The sequence below is a fragment of the Vulpes lagopus genome, chromosome 7, assembly GCF_018345385.1.
Source record: "Vulpes lagopus strain Blue_001 chromosome 7, ASM1834538v1, whole genome shotgun sequence".
Lineage (NCBI taxonomy): Eukaryota > Metazoa > Chordata > Mammalia > Carnivora > Canidae > Vulpes > Vulpes lagopus.
Window position 1 is genome coordinate 122,341,080 of NC_054830.1, and position 17,401 is coordinate 122,358,480.

General features: G+C 39.6%; 1 pseudogene; it reads right to left on the reverse strand.

Moving 5' to 3' along the window:
• The window catches only part of LOC121495250, a 28,747-nt pseudogene extending 12,379 nt beyond the window's left edge, over positions 1 to 16,368 (reverse strand).
• Between the last annotated feature and the right edge of the window lie 1,033 nt (positions 16,369 to 17,401).

The window sequence follows — 17,401 nt, forward strand, 5'->3', positions numbered from 1 at the left end:
GAAAACAAAAAACAGATCTTGAAGAGACAGTGAACATCAGTATCAGAGTCAGATGTAGCAGAGATTTGGGGATTATCAGACTGTGAATTTAACATAACTATGCTAAGGGCTCTTGTGAAAAAGTAGACAATGTGCAAGAACAGATGGGTAGTGTAAAAGGGCAGATGGAAACTAAGAAAGAATCAAAAGGAAATGCTAGAAATAAAAAAAATTGCAACAGGAAGAAAGAGTGTCTTTGATTCAGTTTATTAGTAGACAGGACATAGCTAAGGAAAAAAATCAAGGAACTTGAAGATATGTCAGCAGAAACTTCCAAGTTTAAATGCAAAGAGAAACAAGATTAAAAAGATAGAACAGAATATTCAGGAACTGTGGTATATTTATAAAAGGTATAATAGCTGCATAATAAGAATTCCAGAAGGAAAAGAAGAAAAGGAATAGAAAAAAATGTTTGAATTTTCCAAAACTGGGGCACCTGTGTGGCTCAGTTGGTTAAGCAAATCAGGAAAAGAAATGCTAAGAAAATAAAAACTATATAGAAGAGTCATGACTTCAAAGTGTAGCGAACTAAAGGTGCATGATTTTGAGATAGTGCTGAAGTATAAGAAAAGATACTCCATTTGGCCTTGATGTGGCCATCAGACCACAGGGAAGAAAATGGAAACTTACATTAATAAAGCCATAATGATCTAAAGGTCTTTTACTGGGTTTCAGAATAAGAATTAACCTATAGAAATTAACAAGATTATTATTGGTTACAAACTAAACCATAAATGTGTTCAATTTGAAAAGTACAAAAGCAGAGATATAAGCTTCGGAAGCTGACTGACAGAGCAATAAGTAAGAGAAGTTAGCAGCTATAAAACAATCATCTTATGGAGGAGGATTCAAAGGAGACTACTGAAAATGGGTGCAAAATAGACATAAACATATATATATGCAATATATATGAAATATATATGCAATATATATATATGCATACAACTGGAAGTTAGAAAAAGAAAGGGTAGAATTTTTAAAATATTATATATTTTTAAATATGATAGATGAATGGATAAAGATGAGGAAGATATAAAGAAGGGAATAAAAAAAAAGAAGGCAATATTACTGAGCCATAAAAAAGAGTGAGATTTTTGCCATTTCCAACAACATGGATAGACCTGGAAAGTATTATACTAAGTGAAATAAGTCAGATAGAGAAAGAAAAATACCAGATGATTTCACTCATATGTGGAATTTAAGAAACAAAACAAAAGAAGAGGGGTGCCTGGGTGGCTTAGTCAGCTGAGCTGCCTTTGGCTCAGGTCATGATCTCAGGGTCCTGGAATCCAGCCCTGTGTTGGGCTCCCTGCTCAGTGGAGAGCCTGCTTCTCCCTCTGCCCCTCACCTCACTTTTGCTCTCTCTCCCTCTCTCACTCTTTCTCTCTCAAGTGAATGTATACTTTTAAAAAGAGACAAACAAAAGAACATACTTTTAAATATAAAGAACAAACTGGTAGTTGCCAGGGGGCAGGTGGCTGAATGAAATAGATAAAGAGGATTAAGAGTTAAGAGTACACTTAACATTTTGAGCACTGAGTAATATACAGATTGTTGAATCCTAATTATATTGTACCCTGGAAATTAATATAACATGTATGTTAGTTATACTCCCATAAAAATAATACATTTCACATGCATGTCAAAGCTATTTTTGTGATATAGCTCATATATCATGAAACACTCAAATCTTAAGTGTATCATTTAATCAAATTTGACAACTAAATATCTAAACACAGAACATTTTCATCACCCTAAAAAATTAAAAATATTACAGTTGAGGAAAAAGTAAAAGAGAAAAGAGGCACCGAGGGAGGAGTTGTGCAAGGGAGATAAGCTCTCACTTTTAGGAAAGTAGGTAAGGCCAAGAGGTAAGGCCAATAGGTAAAGGCCAATAGGTAAGCTATTCTCTAATGATCATTAATCAAAATATACAAAAAAGTATATTATTTAGAATTATGGAGGTAACAACTAGAAGACCTCAAAACAAACAGAGTAAGTTGGTTGCCGCTAATGAGCAGGACTGGGGACAGGATGGAGTAGGACAACAAACTCATTTACTATAAACTGCAGTCATTTAAAAAAAAATTAACAGAGACATAAAGTGTTCTGACAGAAAGAAACCTTTAATGACTTTAAAAGAAAGTTTTAAATTTTTAAATCTTTAATATTGTTAAGAGTCTTTTCATGAGGAGCCCAGTTCTTTAAATGGGTCTCATTCATCTAAGAGCAGCACAGAACCCTACCAGACAGGGTGATGCCTCCAGGTAGTTGGTCCTTTTAATAGAACTTCAAACACCCAAAGAAGATAAAATAAACTTGACATATCCCTTACTACAGTGGGCTAACTACTGAGAAAAGAAGCTGCCTGGAAAGTAGTGAGAAATGTCCTATGGTGAAAACACTTCTCAACAAAGGACACGAAGAAAGAAAGATTAACACTGGATTTTGCCCATTAGGATGAATAAAAAGTAACAGGAAGAAAAAAGAAACCTAGAGATGCCCAGGGTAAGATTGTTCTGTGGATTGTGCCACAAATGAAGCACACATTTGGGCATGAAGAAGAAAAACATTATCATCTTGCTTTACCTCCTCAAAACCTGCAAAAGTTGCAAATTTATGATTACTAGTGAATGGTTGGTAAGGAGGCTAGTTGCACTGCCTTTAGCAGCATTCAGTTTTGCCAACGGGAAAGAAAAAGTAAAAAAAAAAAAAAAAAAAAAAAATTAGAGTTCAAAGACCCAGATTCTGTGTCAAGTGTGGGACATTGGCCAAATAATGGAATTTTTCTGAAACTTGTTTTCCTTTCCTGTCTGGACCTTTGCTTCCAATTCTATTAGGGATAATACATCGTACCAGTGACAAAAGCAGCAGGAGCAACAAAAAGAACTATCTCGATACACCTGCTGGGTTTATACTAAAAATAATACTGTATGATGCTTGATTTTATATGTCAACTTGACATCCACAGGTTATCCAGACTAAACATTATTTCTGTAATGTGTCTGTAATGGTGTTCCCAGATGAAATTATCATTTGAATTGGTGGGCTCAGTAAAGCCTTCTGAGGCATCATTCTCTGGGGCCCTGAATAGAACGAAAGGCAAAGAGAGAAGGAATTCACCTTTCTTTTCCCTCTGCCTTGCTGACAGATGAAACAAATCACCCTCTCTTCTCCGGCTCTCAACTGGGATTTACACCATCAACTCCCCTGGCTCTCAGGCCTTTGGACTGAATTACACAACTAGCTTTCCTGGGTCTCCAGCTTGCAGATGGAAGATATTGGGACTTCTCAGCCTATTGACTATAACTCTTGCCTATAATTTGCTGCTCATACCTGCCAGGTATTATTACAAAAATCATACATAATTAATCCATTACTGTAGTTTAGAAATATAATTGACAAAACAGTTTCTCATGTATTCTGGAGGAATTTATAATTTTAGAAGTGGGTAGGTACTTTTGATTAAAAGAGAAAACTTGTATAGAAGGAAAAAAATAGATGAATCTGTGAAATAAGTTAACGTGTAGTAACAGATTGTATAGACTAAAAGTCATAACTAGCCTTTTTGCTTTATGTTTATTTATAAGAAATAAAGCATGTTGTCAATTATTTCTAGAAAACAAGTGCTATTCAACAGGGCACCTGTTTTGTGAGAATGCAAACAATAAAAAGAAACAGGCTGTATAAGCAGAGGGTTTATATTCTTGGGACCTTGAGCATTAGGTGAGACAAGAACACCATGTCAAGTTTAGGGAATCAGGCAGAAGTTCCAACGTAGTGACAAGGATAGGCAAAGTTATGCTGCAAAAGTCTCACAGCCCCAGTGGTATAATGTAATGAAGGCTTACTTCTCACATAAAGGCTGTGTTGGGTCCAGGTGAATTTCCAAAGTTTGCCTTTCCTATGGCAGGTAAGCAATCAGGCTGCTTTCATCCTGTGTCTTCATAAGCAACACAACAGAGAAAGAGACTATTGCTTTGATAAACCAGTGCCTTGGCCCAAAAGTGGCTCAAATCGTCTCCGCTCATCACCCATTTGCCATGATTAATCACATGGCCCTGCCCAATCTAAGATAAACTGAGAGGGGCACTTTCTAAGGTATCTGAAAGGACAGAAGAATCAGATATTTATGGGCACTAATAAAGCTCAGATGAACAGGTATTCTCCACTGCTCTGCTTACAGATTATGCTCTCCCATTAATGATATTATACAAATGAAGTAAACAGAAATAAGCAGCAAAACAGGAGTTCTAACTAGCTGTATTTGGAGGGAAGATATAGGAAAGAGTCTAGATTCGATAGCCCAATGGATTAAGGGAATCTTGAATAATAAAGATATATTGTTCTTTCACTAATATGACTATGATCAATGTAGATAAATCAAACGATCCTGAACCCCTGCCACATCTTTTCTTTAACAGAAGGAATTCATTCATGAGTTGCTGACAGCCAAGGAGGTTTCTGCTTCGAGGGCTCACTCAGAACCTCACTTTAACACAAGGAGGATCCACCCACCCAAAGTGAAAAAAGAAGCCACTATGTAAGAGACATAAGAAGAAAAACCAAACAAGGACAAAATGGGAACTTGAAATAAAGGATAATGTTATTTGGGACAAACAAAGTTTGAAGGAAGAAAAGATTAAAGACAAGGAGGAGGAGAAGGAAGAGGAGAAGAAAGAGGAGAAGAAAAAGAGGAAGAATGAATAAGAGTTTATGGAACTTTTCCAACTACAATAGTTGCTGTGTTTTACCAGTTGTCTCTAGACTCCAGCATAAGGCTCCCTGGATGACATTTGAAAGAAGAAATACAAATAACATTTAGGTAGCTACACTTGATGTGTGTTGGTTTGTTTGGGGACATATCACTAGAAGTTGGCCTCAGCTTGTATGGCTGACAAAAAAGAGAATTTTGTGGGGCATTTTCTGTGCTGTTTGTAAATGTGCATTTATGTGCTCGTAGCTTTTATGATAGCTTTTGATTCAAGGTCACTTATTTATACTGACATCAAAAACATTTTGAGAAAAAAAATATTTTTGAGCTATAGGGATATACCAAAAAAGTCACAGATTACATCACTAAAGTCCGTTCTGACTCCTAAGACATAAGTGTGTTCCCTTTAGGCTTGGCTTTTAATATCTTTTGCAAAGGCAAAAATTCCTTTTTTTAAAAGTCCTATTAAAAAAAAATCCTTTAAAGCCACTTTCATGCAAGTGAGCTTTTTCAGTAACAGACGACTATTTCCCTCATGTCTAGAAAGCCATTCTTTGGCCCTCAGGGACTATTTGGCTGCCTGGTATAGAAGGATTAACAAAACTTGGCGAGGGCAAAGGCAACCTTGTGAAGCCCAAAAAATCCTCACAGTCATAATAGCCTGGCAGAGAGCATATCCTTTTTTTATATTCAGTAGGGAAGCAGAAGTTACAAATTGATTCCTTTCATATTCTATCTTCTACCTGCTTTATGGTTAAGGAAGTTACTTGGCCTCCAGTAGGCCTCAATTTCCCTACCAATGAAGTAAGACCACCAAGTAAGATACTCTGTGGATCCTTACTACAGGAAAAGATCTGTAATCCCATGATGTGGGACTGCCTAAAGAAGCAAGTGGATCAATTGCCAACAGCTTCTTTTTCTCTGTAAGTCAACATAAACTACCACTTCAAAATGAGATCCCTGGGGAGGAGGGGCAAGATGGGAGAGGAGTAGGGTCCCCAAATCACCTGTCCCCACCAAATTACCTAGATAACCTTCAAATCATCCTGAAAATCTACGAATCCAGCCTGAGATTTAAAGAGAGACCAGCTGGAACGCTACAGTGAGAAGAGTTCGCGCCTCTATCAAGGTAGGAACCGGGAAAAAGAAATAAAGAAACAAAAGGCCTCCGAGGGGGAGGGGCCCGCGAGGAGCCGGGCTGAGGCCGGGGCGAGTGTCCCCAGGACAGGAGAGCCCCGTCCCGGAGGAGCAGGAGCTGCACCAACCTTCCCGGCGGAAAGGGGCTCGCAGGGAGGTGGAGCAGGACCCAGGAGGGCAGGGATGCCCTCGGGCTCCCGGGGACACTAACAGGCACCTGCGGCGCGCGGAGGAGAGTGCGCCGAGCTCCCTAAGGGCTGCAGCGCGCACGGCAGGACCCGGAGCAGCTCGGAGGGGCTTGGGCGGCGGCTCCGCAGAGGGGGCTGCGCGGCTCTGGGAACAGCTCAGCGGCGGCGGCTCGGGCGGAGGAAGAAGCTCCGCGGAGGGGGCGGCGCGGCTCCGGGAACAGCTCGGAGGGGCTCGGCCAGCGGCTACGCGGAGGGGGCTGCACCGCTGGGAGCGCGAATCCAACAGCGCAGGCCCCGGAGCACAGGGCGCCGGGACACAGCCCAGGATCCGGCTCCCCCGGGACAGGCAGAGGCCGGGAGGGCCCAGGACAGCGAGGACGCTCCTGCCCCGAGCTGAGCAGATCAGCGGCCCCGCCCGGGAGCCCCCAGGCCCTGCAGACGGAGAGCCCCCGAGCTACTGCGGGAGCTGACTCCAGGGTCCCAGAGCTGCCCCCGCCACTGTGGCTTCCTCCCAGGGCCTCACGGGGTCAACACCCCCCACTGAGCCCTGCACCAGGCAGGGGCAGAGCAGCTCCCCCAAGTGCTAACACCTGAGAATCAGCACAGCAGGCCCCTCCCCCAGAAGACCAGCGACACGGACCAGTTCCAAGGGAAGTCAAGGGACTTAAAGTATACAGAATCCGAAGATACTCCCCCGTGTTTTTTTTTTGTTTTTGTTTTTTTGTTTTTGTTTTGGTTTGTGTTTTTTTTTTTCTTTCTCCTTGATTTCTGATTGCTTCCCCCACCCCACCCCACCCCACCCTTTTTTTTCTCTCCTTTCTTTTTTTTTCTCTTTTTCTCCCCCCCCCCTTTTTTTTCTTCTTTCTCTTTTTTCTTTTTCTCTTTTCTTTCCTTCTCTCTCTTTTTCTCCTTTTCCCAATACAACTTGTTTTTGGCCACTCTGCACTGAGCAAATGACTAGAAGAAAAACCTCACCTCAAAAAAAAGAATCAGAAACAGCCCTCTCTCCCACAGAGTTACAAAATATGGATTACAATTCAATGTCAGAAAGCCAATTCAGAAGCACTATTATACAGCTACTGGTGGCTCTAGAAAGAACCATAAAGGATTCAAGAGACTTCATGACTGCAGAATTTAGATCCAATCAGGCAGAAATTAAAAATCAATTAAATGAGATGCAATCGAAGCTAGAAGTCCTAACGACGAGGCTTAACGAGGTGGAAGAACTAGTGAGTGACATAGAAGACAAGTTGATGACAAAGAGGGAAACTGAGGAAAAAAGAGACAGGCAATTAAAAGACCATGAGGATAGATTAAGGGAGATAAATGACAGCCTGAGGAAGAAAAACCTACGTTTAATTGGGGTTCCCGAGGGCGCCGAAAGGGACAGAGGACCAGAATATGTATTTGAACAAATCCTAGCTGAAAACTTTCCAAATCTGGGAAGGGAAACAGGCATTCAGATCCAGGAAATAGAGAGATCCCCCCCTAAAATCAACAAAAACCGTTCAACACCTGGACATTTAATAGTGAAGCTTGCAAATTCCAAAGATAAGGAGAAGATCCTTAAAGCAGCAAGAGAAAAAAAGTCCCTGACTTTCATGGGAAGGAATATTAGGGTAACAGCAGACCTCTCCACAGAGACCTGGCAGGCCAGAAAGGGCTGGCAGGATATATTCAGGGTCCTAAATGAGAAGAACATGCAACCAAGAATACTTTACCCAGCAAGGCTCTCATTCAAAATGGAAGGAGAGATAAAGAGCTTCCAAGACAGGCAGGAACTGAAAGAATATGTGACCTCCAAACCAGCTCTGCAAGAAATTTTAAGGGGGACTCTTAAAATTCCCCTTTAAGAAGAAGTTCAGTGGAACAATCCACAAAAACAAGGACTGAAAAGATATGATGACACTAAACTCATATCTATCAATAGTAACTCTGAACATGAACGGGCTTAATGACCCCATCAAAAGGCGCAGGGTTTCAGACTGGATAAAAAAGCAGGACCCATCTATTTGCTGTCTACAAGAGACTCATCTTAGACAGGACACCTACAACCTCAAAATAAAAGGTTGGAGAACCATTTACCATTCAAATGGTCCTCAAAAGAAGGCAGGGGTAGCCATCCTTATATCAGATAAATTAAAATTTACCCCGAAGACTATAGTGAGAGATAAAGAGGGACACTATCTCATACTCAAAGGATCTATCCAACAAGAGGACTTAACAATCCTCAATATATATGCCCCGAATGTGGGAGCTGCCAAATATTTAAACCAATTAATAACCAAACTCAAGAAATACTTAGATAATAATACACTTATACTTGGTGACTTCAATCTAGCTCTTTCTACCCTCGATAGGTCTTCTAAGCACAACATCTCCAAAGAAACGAGAGCTTTAAATGATACACTGGACCAGATGGATTTCACAGATATCTACAGAACTTTACATCCAAACTCAACTGAATACACATTCTTCTCAAGTGCACATGGAACTTTCTCCAGAATAGACCACATACTGGGTCACAAATCGGGTCTGAACCGATACCAAAAGATCGGGATAGTCCCCTGTATATTCTCAGACCATAATGCCTTGAAATTAGAACTTAATCACAACAAGAAGTTTGGAAGGACCACAAACACGTGGACGTTAAGGACCATCCTGCTAAAGGATGAAAAAGTCAACCAGGAAATTAAGGAGGAATTAAAAAGATTCATGGAAACTAATGAGAATGAAGATACCACCGTTCAAAATCTTTGGGATGCGGCAAAAGCAGTCCTGAGGGGGAAATACATCGCAATACAAGCCTCCATTCAAAAACTGGAAAGAACTCAAATTCAAAAGCTCACCTTACACATAAAGGAACTTGAGAAAAAGCAACAAATAGACCCCACCACCAGCAGAAAAAGACAGTTAATTAAAATTTGAGCAGAAGTAAATGAAATCGAGACCAAAAGAACTGTGGAACAGATCAACAGAACCAGGAGTTGGTTCATTGAAAGAATTAATAAGATAGATAAACCATTAGCCAACCTTATTAAAAAGAAGAGAGAGAAGACTCAAATTAATAAAATCATGAATGAGAAAGGAGAGATCACTACCAACACCAAGGAAATACAAATGATTTTAAAAACATATTATGAACAGCTGAACGCCAATAAATTAGGCAATCTAGAAGAGTTGGACGCATTCCTGGAAAGCCACAAACTACCAAAACTGGAGCAGGAAGAGATAGAAAACCTGAACAGGCCAATAACCAGGGAGGAAATTGAAGCAGTCATCAAAAACCTCCCAAGACACAAGAGTCCAGGGCCAGATGGCTTCCCAGGGGAATTCTATCAAACGTTTAAAGAAGAAATCATACCTATTCTCCTAAAGCTGTTTGGAAAGATAGAAAGAGATGGAGTACTTCCAAATTCGTTCTATGAGGCCAGCATCACCTTAATTCCGAAACCAGACAAAGATCCCACCAAAAACGTGAATTACAGACCAATATCCCTGATGAACATGGATGCAAAAATTCTCAACAAGATACTAGCCAATAGGATCCAACAACACATTAAGAAAATTATTCACCATGACCAAGTAGGATTTATCCCCGGGACACAAGGCTGGTTCAACACTCGTAAAACAATCAATGTGGTTCATCATATCAGCAAGAGAAAAACCAAGAACCATATGATCCTCTCATTAGATGCAGAGAAAACATTTGGCAAAATACAGCATCCATTCCTGATCAAACCCCTTCAGAGTGTTGGGATAGAGGGAACTTTCCTCGACATCTTAAAAGCCATGTACGAAAAGCCCACAGCAAATATCATTCTCAATGGGGAAGCACTGGGAGCCTTTCCCCTAAGATCAGGAACAAGACAGGGATGTCCACTCTCACCACTGCTATTCAACATAGTACTGGAAGTCCTTGCCTCAGCAATCAGACAACAAAAAGACATTAAAGGCATTCAAATTGGCAAAGAAGAAGTCAAACTCTCCCTCTTCGCCGATGACATGATACTCTACATAGAAAACCCAAAAGCCTCCACCCCAGATTCCTAGAACTCATACAGCAATTTGGTAGCGTGGCAGGATACAAAATCAATGCCCAGAAATCAATGGCATTTCTATACACTAACAATGAGACTGAAGAAAGAGAAATTAAGGCGTCAATCCCATTTACAATTGCACCCAAAAGCATAAGATACCTAGGAATAAACCTAACCAAAGAGGTGAAGCATCTATACCCTAAAAACTATAGAACACTTCTGAAAGAAATTGAGGAAGACACAAAGAGATGGAAAAATATTCCATGCTCATGGATTGGCAGAATTAATATTGTAAAAATGTCAATGTTACCCAGGGCAATTTACACGTTTAATGCAATCCCTATCAAAATACCATGGACTTTCTTCAGAGAGTTAGAACAAATTATTTTAAGATTTGTGTGGAATCAGAAAAGACCCCAAATAGCCAGGGGAATTTTAAAAAAGAAAACCATAGCTGGGGGCATCACAATGCCAGATTTCAGGTTGTACTACAAAGCTGTGGTCATCAAGACAGTGTGGTACTGGCACAAAAACAGACACAGAGATCAATGGAACAGAATAGAGAACCCAGAAGTGGACCCTGAAATTTATGGTCAACTAATATTCGATAAAGGAGGAAAGACTATCCTTTGGAAGAAAGACAGTCTCTTCAAGAAATGGTGCTGGGAAAATTGGACATCCACATGCAGAAGAATGAAACTGGACCACTCTCTTTCACCATACACAAAGATAAACTCAAAATGGATGAAACATCTAAATGTGAGACAAGAGTCCATCAAAATCATAGAAGAGAACACAGGCAACACCCTTTTTGAACTTGGCCACAGTAACTTCTTGCAAGATACATCCACAAAGGCAAAAGAAACAAAAGCAAAAATGAACTATTGGGACTTCATCAAGATAAGAAGCTTTTGCACAGCAAAGGATACAGTCAACAAAACTAAAAGACAACCTACAGAATGGGAGAAGATATTTGCAAATGACGTATCAGATAAAGGGCTAGTTTCCAAAATCTATAAAGAACTTATTAAACTCAACAGCAAAGAAACAAACAATCCAATCATGAAATGGGCAAAAGACATGAAGAGAAATCTCACAGAGGAAGACATAGACATGGCCAACATGCACATGAGAAAATGCTCTGCATCACTTGCCATCAGGGAAATATAAATCAAAACCACAATGAGATACCACCTCACACCAGTGAGAATGGGGAAAATTAACAAGGCAGGAAACAACAAATGTTGGAGAGGGTGCGGAGAAAAGGGAACCCTCTTACACTGTTGGTGGGAATGTGAACTGGTGCAGCCCCTCTGGAAAACTGTGTGGAGGTTCCTCAAAGAGTTAAAAATAAACCTGCCCTACGACCCAGCAATTGCACTGTTGGGGATTTACCCCAAAGATTCAGATGCAATGAAACGTCGGGACACCTGCACCCCGATGTTTCTATCAGCAATGTCCACAATAGCCAAACTGTGGAAGGAGCCTCGGTGTCCATCGAAAGATGAATGGATAAAGAAGATGTGGTTTATGTATACAATGGAATATACTCAGCCATTAGAAACGACAAATACCCACCATTTGCTTCAACGTGGATGGAACTGGAGGGTATTATGCTGAGTGAAATAAGTCAATCGGAGAAGGACAAACAGTATATGTTCTCTTTCATTTGGGGAATATAAAAAATAGTGAAAGGGAATATAAAGGAAGGGAAAAGAAATGTTGGGAAATATCAGGAAGGGAGACAGAACATAAAGACTCCTAACTCTGGGAAACGAACTAGGGGTGGTGGAAGGGGAGGAGGGCGGGGGTTGGAGGGGAATGGGTGACGGGCACTGAGGCGGACACTTGACGGGATGAGCACTGGGTGTTTCTCTGTATGTTGGTAAATTGAACACCAATAAAAATTAATTAAAAAAAAAACAAAAACAAAATGAGATCCCTGGATTCTGGGTGCGAGAGTGGCAGTCTTGGGGTATCTAGAACACATGATGCTCCTGGAAAGTCCAGTGCATCACATGAGTTTATCAGCAAATGGTATTCCAGGTTTGTCCATAAAGAAATACAAAGAGAGTACTGGAAAGCCAGGAACCTATGGGCACCTGGAATGAAGAAGGGCCAAGGCCTTTGGGCCTTTAGAGCATATGACTCTGAAAAGAACTCTCAATGCTCTCCTTCTGAATGCAACCCTCATACTAAAGCTAACCCCACATGGAGGCAAGAGTTGAGGCCCCTATCACATCCACTGTGCTAGGCACTGACTTCCTCACTTTACTTTTTGTCCATCAAACATGACTTTCGCAGGGCTTCCCTGCCCATTTATCCTCCTCACTAGATCATCTTAGTGAATCCCCATAGGTCCTGCCATACCAGAATTCAAAACATTGTAACAGTACATTCTAGTCTTTCAAATCAGCGTCTTTGCATTCTTAAGCCCCCTCTGAAACCTCAAGCAGGTTATGACTCTCAATTAAAGAACTGCTGTTTCTAAGAAATTCCAAATCTTTTAATATATTCAGCAAGAGTTCATTAACAAGTAAAGTCAAAGCCTGACAGATTATTGCCTTTATACAAATGACCTTATTAACCAGCACAATTAACTATATATTTGGTAGGCATGGAGCATTTCCTTAAGGAAACTACTACATAACCTGGTGATCTAAATTAATAGATTTCTACTAAACTGCTTACATGTTATTACTGGTAAATCTCATTAGCCAGTCAATGAACACATTAAATTATCAAAATGAATAGCCTGAACTAAACATAATAATTACGTGTTGCATAGATGCTCTTTGTTGTAACTGGGTATTTTCACTTAATAGAAATATTTTTGATCTTGTGCCTTGCTAATCTGTAACAAATTGCTTTTTTATTCTCTATGTTGGATTTCCTCATCAAATTTCATGGAATGTTTTCCAGACCACTTTATTTTTGCTTTATTACTACTGAAAAAACCATATCAGGGATCCCTGGTTGGCACAGTGGTTTGGCGCCTGCCTTTGGCCCAGGGTGCGATCCTGGAGACCCGGGATCGAATCCCACATCAGGCTCCCGGTGCATGGAGCCTGCTTCTCCCTCTGCCTGTGTCTCTGCCTCTCTCCCTCTCTCTCTGTGACTATCATAAATAAAAATTAAAAAAAATTAAAAAAAAGAAAAAAGAAAAAGCCATATCAGGATTAAGTTTGGCATTTAGGCATTTCATTCATTCAGCCAACATTTGTCAAAATCGCCTTTGAGCTCTGGGTACCTGTTCCCTGAACAACTACAAGTGCCTCAACTACAAGTGCCTCCTCTAATTTGTCTGACCAAAGTAACCTTAAATCTTTCAAATTATTTTCCACACTAAAGCCAGAGGCTGTGGCTTCCTAATGTTCTTAAAATGAAGATCAGAAAGCCTATCTTGGCCACAGGCCCTGCAGGGTCTGGCCTCTGTCTACCTTTCCGGCATCATTCAGAACCACTTTTTCCCTCATTCTCTAGAACTCATCACAGCCATGTTATTTCAAATCCTCATACTTGCCAAGGGTCCTCCTGCCTCTCAGCTTTAAAAATGTTATCTGCTCTGCCTAACACACCCTTTCAGCACCTTTCTAAATCAACTCCCAATCATCTTTCAAATCTTACACCAAGTACCACTTCATTAGAAAACTCTCAGCCTACCTATCTCCATGAGTCAATTAACCCTAGAACATGCTCCACCACTCCCTCCCTTCATCTAAACAACCACTTTTGCAATGCTAAATTTTTTTTCTGTGATAATTAATTGTATGTCTCCCCTACCAGACTCAAAACTCTAGGAAGTCAGGATCGCCATTTTATCTCCACTAAAAAGCACACTGATTGGCACATAATTGGCTCTTAATAAATCTGTATTGAAGAAATAAACCATAAATATCAAAGTGGTTGAAACTTCTGTATGACTAAAAACAGAAACAAAAACAGAGCTTTGCACAAACTGAAAGGCTAGGTGTGATGGAAATCTATCATTCGTGGCTGCCCAAAGACCTTTAAACATCCCCCATTTTGACAGTTCTCTGTACTGATGGCCCTCATCTTTGCCAGGTTGAATCTAAAATCTGTATTTCCCAGCATTCTTTTCTTCTAGCATGTAGATTTCTAACTAGTTTCCATCAATACACCAACAGGACACATGGAAGGCAGATTTAAAGATCATGAAGCTGCTAGCTCTTTTAGCAACAAACGTTATGAAGGCATTTGATGTTCTACATAATCTGTAGTTGGTGCTCTGATACTGGGTCCTGGCTTTGCTGAGATTTAGCAACAGGTAGACACAACAGTGGGACTTCTACAAGACTGGGCTAGGAGGAAGCTGGGCATTTCTCTTAGGTGTATCATTTCTGATTGTGTGGCCTTCACTGAAGATGGTTTGCTGGTACTCCCAGGAACTAAAGAAGTGAATTAATTCCTTTCCATCTTCAGCTAGCTAGAATATTTTGTCTGCTCTAAACTGATACCCTTGAAGAAAATATTTGCAACATCTGCTAAGCAAATAAAAAACTTCCATATAAGGAACTTCCACAAATCTAACTTATAAACAAACCAAAAGAATATGAGTAGATAATTTACAGACATACATAAGTCAATAAACATGTAAAAACATACTCAATCTTATGCATGATAAGAGAAATACCAATTAAAACAATAATGTAATATTGCTTTTTATTTATGAAACTGACAAGAATGTGAAAGGTTGGAATATCCAGCACAAACAGGGACACAGAGAAATGGATCATTTCATTAATGATTGGAAAGAAGAAACAGTTTGTAGGCATATATTTAGGCATTATCATAAAAGTATAAACAGGACAAATACACATGCTATCATTAGTATGATTCAAAATTGTTTCAGAAGACTAGTATGACAAGACTAGGAAAAAAATAAGAAGCTTCAAAATTGGACACAAATAAATTCAATATGTTTCACTTGCATAAAATGTAATTTTCTACCTAAAAACTGAGGTCAATCAAGTATTCTACTTAGTAACAATTTAGTGAGTTAGCCATATATAAGGTAAATATACCTCACAAAGGAATCTACCCCTCTATTTTAGAAATAATTAGAAATTATAACACCAAATCCAAAAGCATTAGATACCATATCTAAAAGCATCAAAAGTCACTATAATACATAAAAAAGATTCTTTTTTAAAATTTATTTTATTTATTTATTCATGAGAGACAGATTGAGAGAGATAGAGGCAAAGACACAGACAGAGGGAGAAGCAGGCTCCATGCCAGGAGCCGGATGTGGGACTCGATCCCAGGACTCCAGGACTACGCCCTGAGCCAAAGGCAGGCACCAAACCACTGAGCCACCCAGGGATCCCCCATAGAAAAGATTCTAAGAAGATAAAAGGCAAAATGAAAAAACAACTCTAAAATATAATGATAGACATTAAAAAGAAAAAAGAAACTCTACATAAATAACACAGAGGCAAACATACATGTTTTAGGATGCTTATAATATCAGTGTTTACAGTAACAAAAAACAAAATTAAAAACAATTAAATATCTCTAGGAAATATGATTTAATCATCACTGTGATAGATCAACACAATGGATTCTTTCTCAGAGAGAAAAACAAGAAAATGTTAAAAAGAATGAGACAGTAAGTCAGAAAGACAGAGTAAGTAGTGGTTACCAGGGGCTAGAGTGTGGAAGAAATGGAAAGACACTGGTCAAAGCATACAAACTTCCAGTTATAAGATGAATAAGCTCTAGGAATCTACTGTATACTATGGTGATAATAATACTGAGCTAATAATACTGTACTGTATATTTGAAAGTTGCTAATTGAGTAGATATTAAATGTTCTCATCACAAAAAGGAAATGGTAATTTTGTGATGTGATTAAAAAACACAATGATGGTAATCATTTTTTAGTACCTAAATGTTTCAAATCAACACTTTGTATGCCTTAAACTCAATGTTATATGTCAATATCTCAATAAAGCTGGGGGAGAGAAAAAATGAGGTAGTTCTTTAATTGCTGACATGAAAAGTCTCCAGCCAAATTTTGTTATTTTTGTGAGATGTAGAGCAAAGTATGTGACCTATTGTTTAAAAACAATGCATGACTGTATATATACAGAATATAAATATATTCTATAAGGATATGGTGTCAGACATCTCTTGTGCACACCTTAGCCATACTTTCTCCTAGGTCTACTGCTGTCTTGGCCATCTCCACACAGGCTTTCACACAGGCTGTTTCCACATAGGTCATGTGTGCAAGGTGACCAGGCCTCACTTCAGCCCAAACTGGGCACAGCTAGGCTTCCTGCCCTGAGGCACACAGTTCCAAGACACATTTTGCATCAAGCCTTAGAATATAAGGGAGGTACAGGGGCACCTGGGTGGCTCAGTCGGTTAGGCATCTGCCTTTGGCTCAGGTCATGATCCCAGAGTCCTGGGATCAAGCTCCAAGTTGGGCTCCCAGCTCAGTGGAGAGCCTGCTTCTCACTCTTCCCCTGCCCCTCCCCTGCCCCCCCACTTATGCTCTCTCTTGCTCACCCTCTCGCTCTCTCTCAAATAAATAAATAAAACTTTTGAGAAAAAAAAAATCTAAGAGTACAAGGGGCAAGCCAGAAACTTTAACTCTTTGTTTTACACACAGTATATGGTTTAATTCTTTAAGAAAAAAATCATTCATTTTTGTAATTTATTAAAGTATATATTAAAAAAAGTATATAAAATATAGAGTTGATAAAATCTGTTAAATTATGAATCAGATAAAGGGGGTAAAAGGAAAGAGGCTAGCCAGATGGATAGCTAGGATGAACAGCAAGACTGCACAGCTCTTTATAAAGACTGAAAACATGGGAGTAACGGGATTGGAGGGGGTATACAGTTTAATGTAGACAAAATGAGTTGAGGCACCGACATTCAGGTAGTAATGCAATAGTCTGAGGAACCTTTTTCTCATCAGCCATATGAAAGAAAGGCCTAGAGTACCTAACCATATAAATGAAGTTAGATACTCATTCTGATAACCTGTTCAAGCAAGATTTAGTCAAAATGAATTTTTAAGCAATAAATAATATTAATGACATCATAAGACTTGTAAGGGAATGTTTATAAAACTAAACAAAAATACTAGGTTTGTTCTAGTTTTACAATTCTGATCTTATAGAAATAAATTTATTACTTAATTCTTAAGTTTATCAGCATCAAAAGTCATACTGACATGGCTAAGTGCTTGGTATATGTTAAAGTTGTGAGGGGAGGGCAGCCCCAATGGCTCAGTGGTTTAGCGCCAC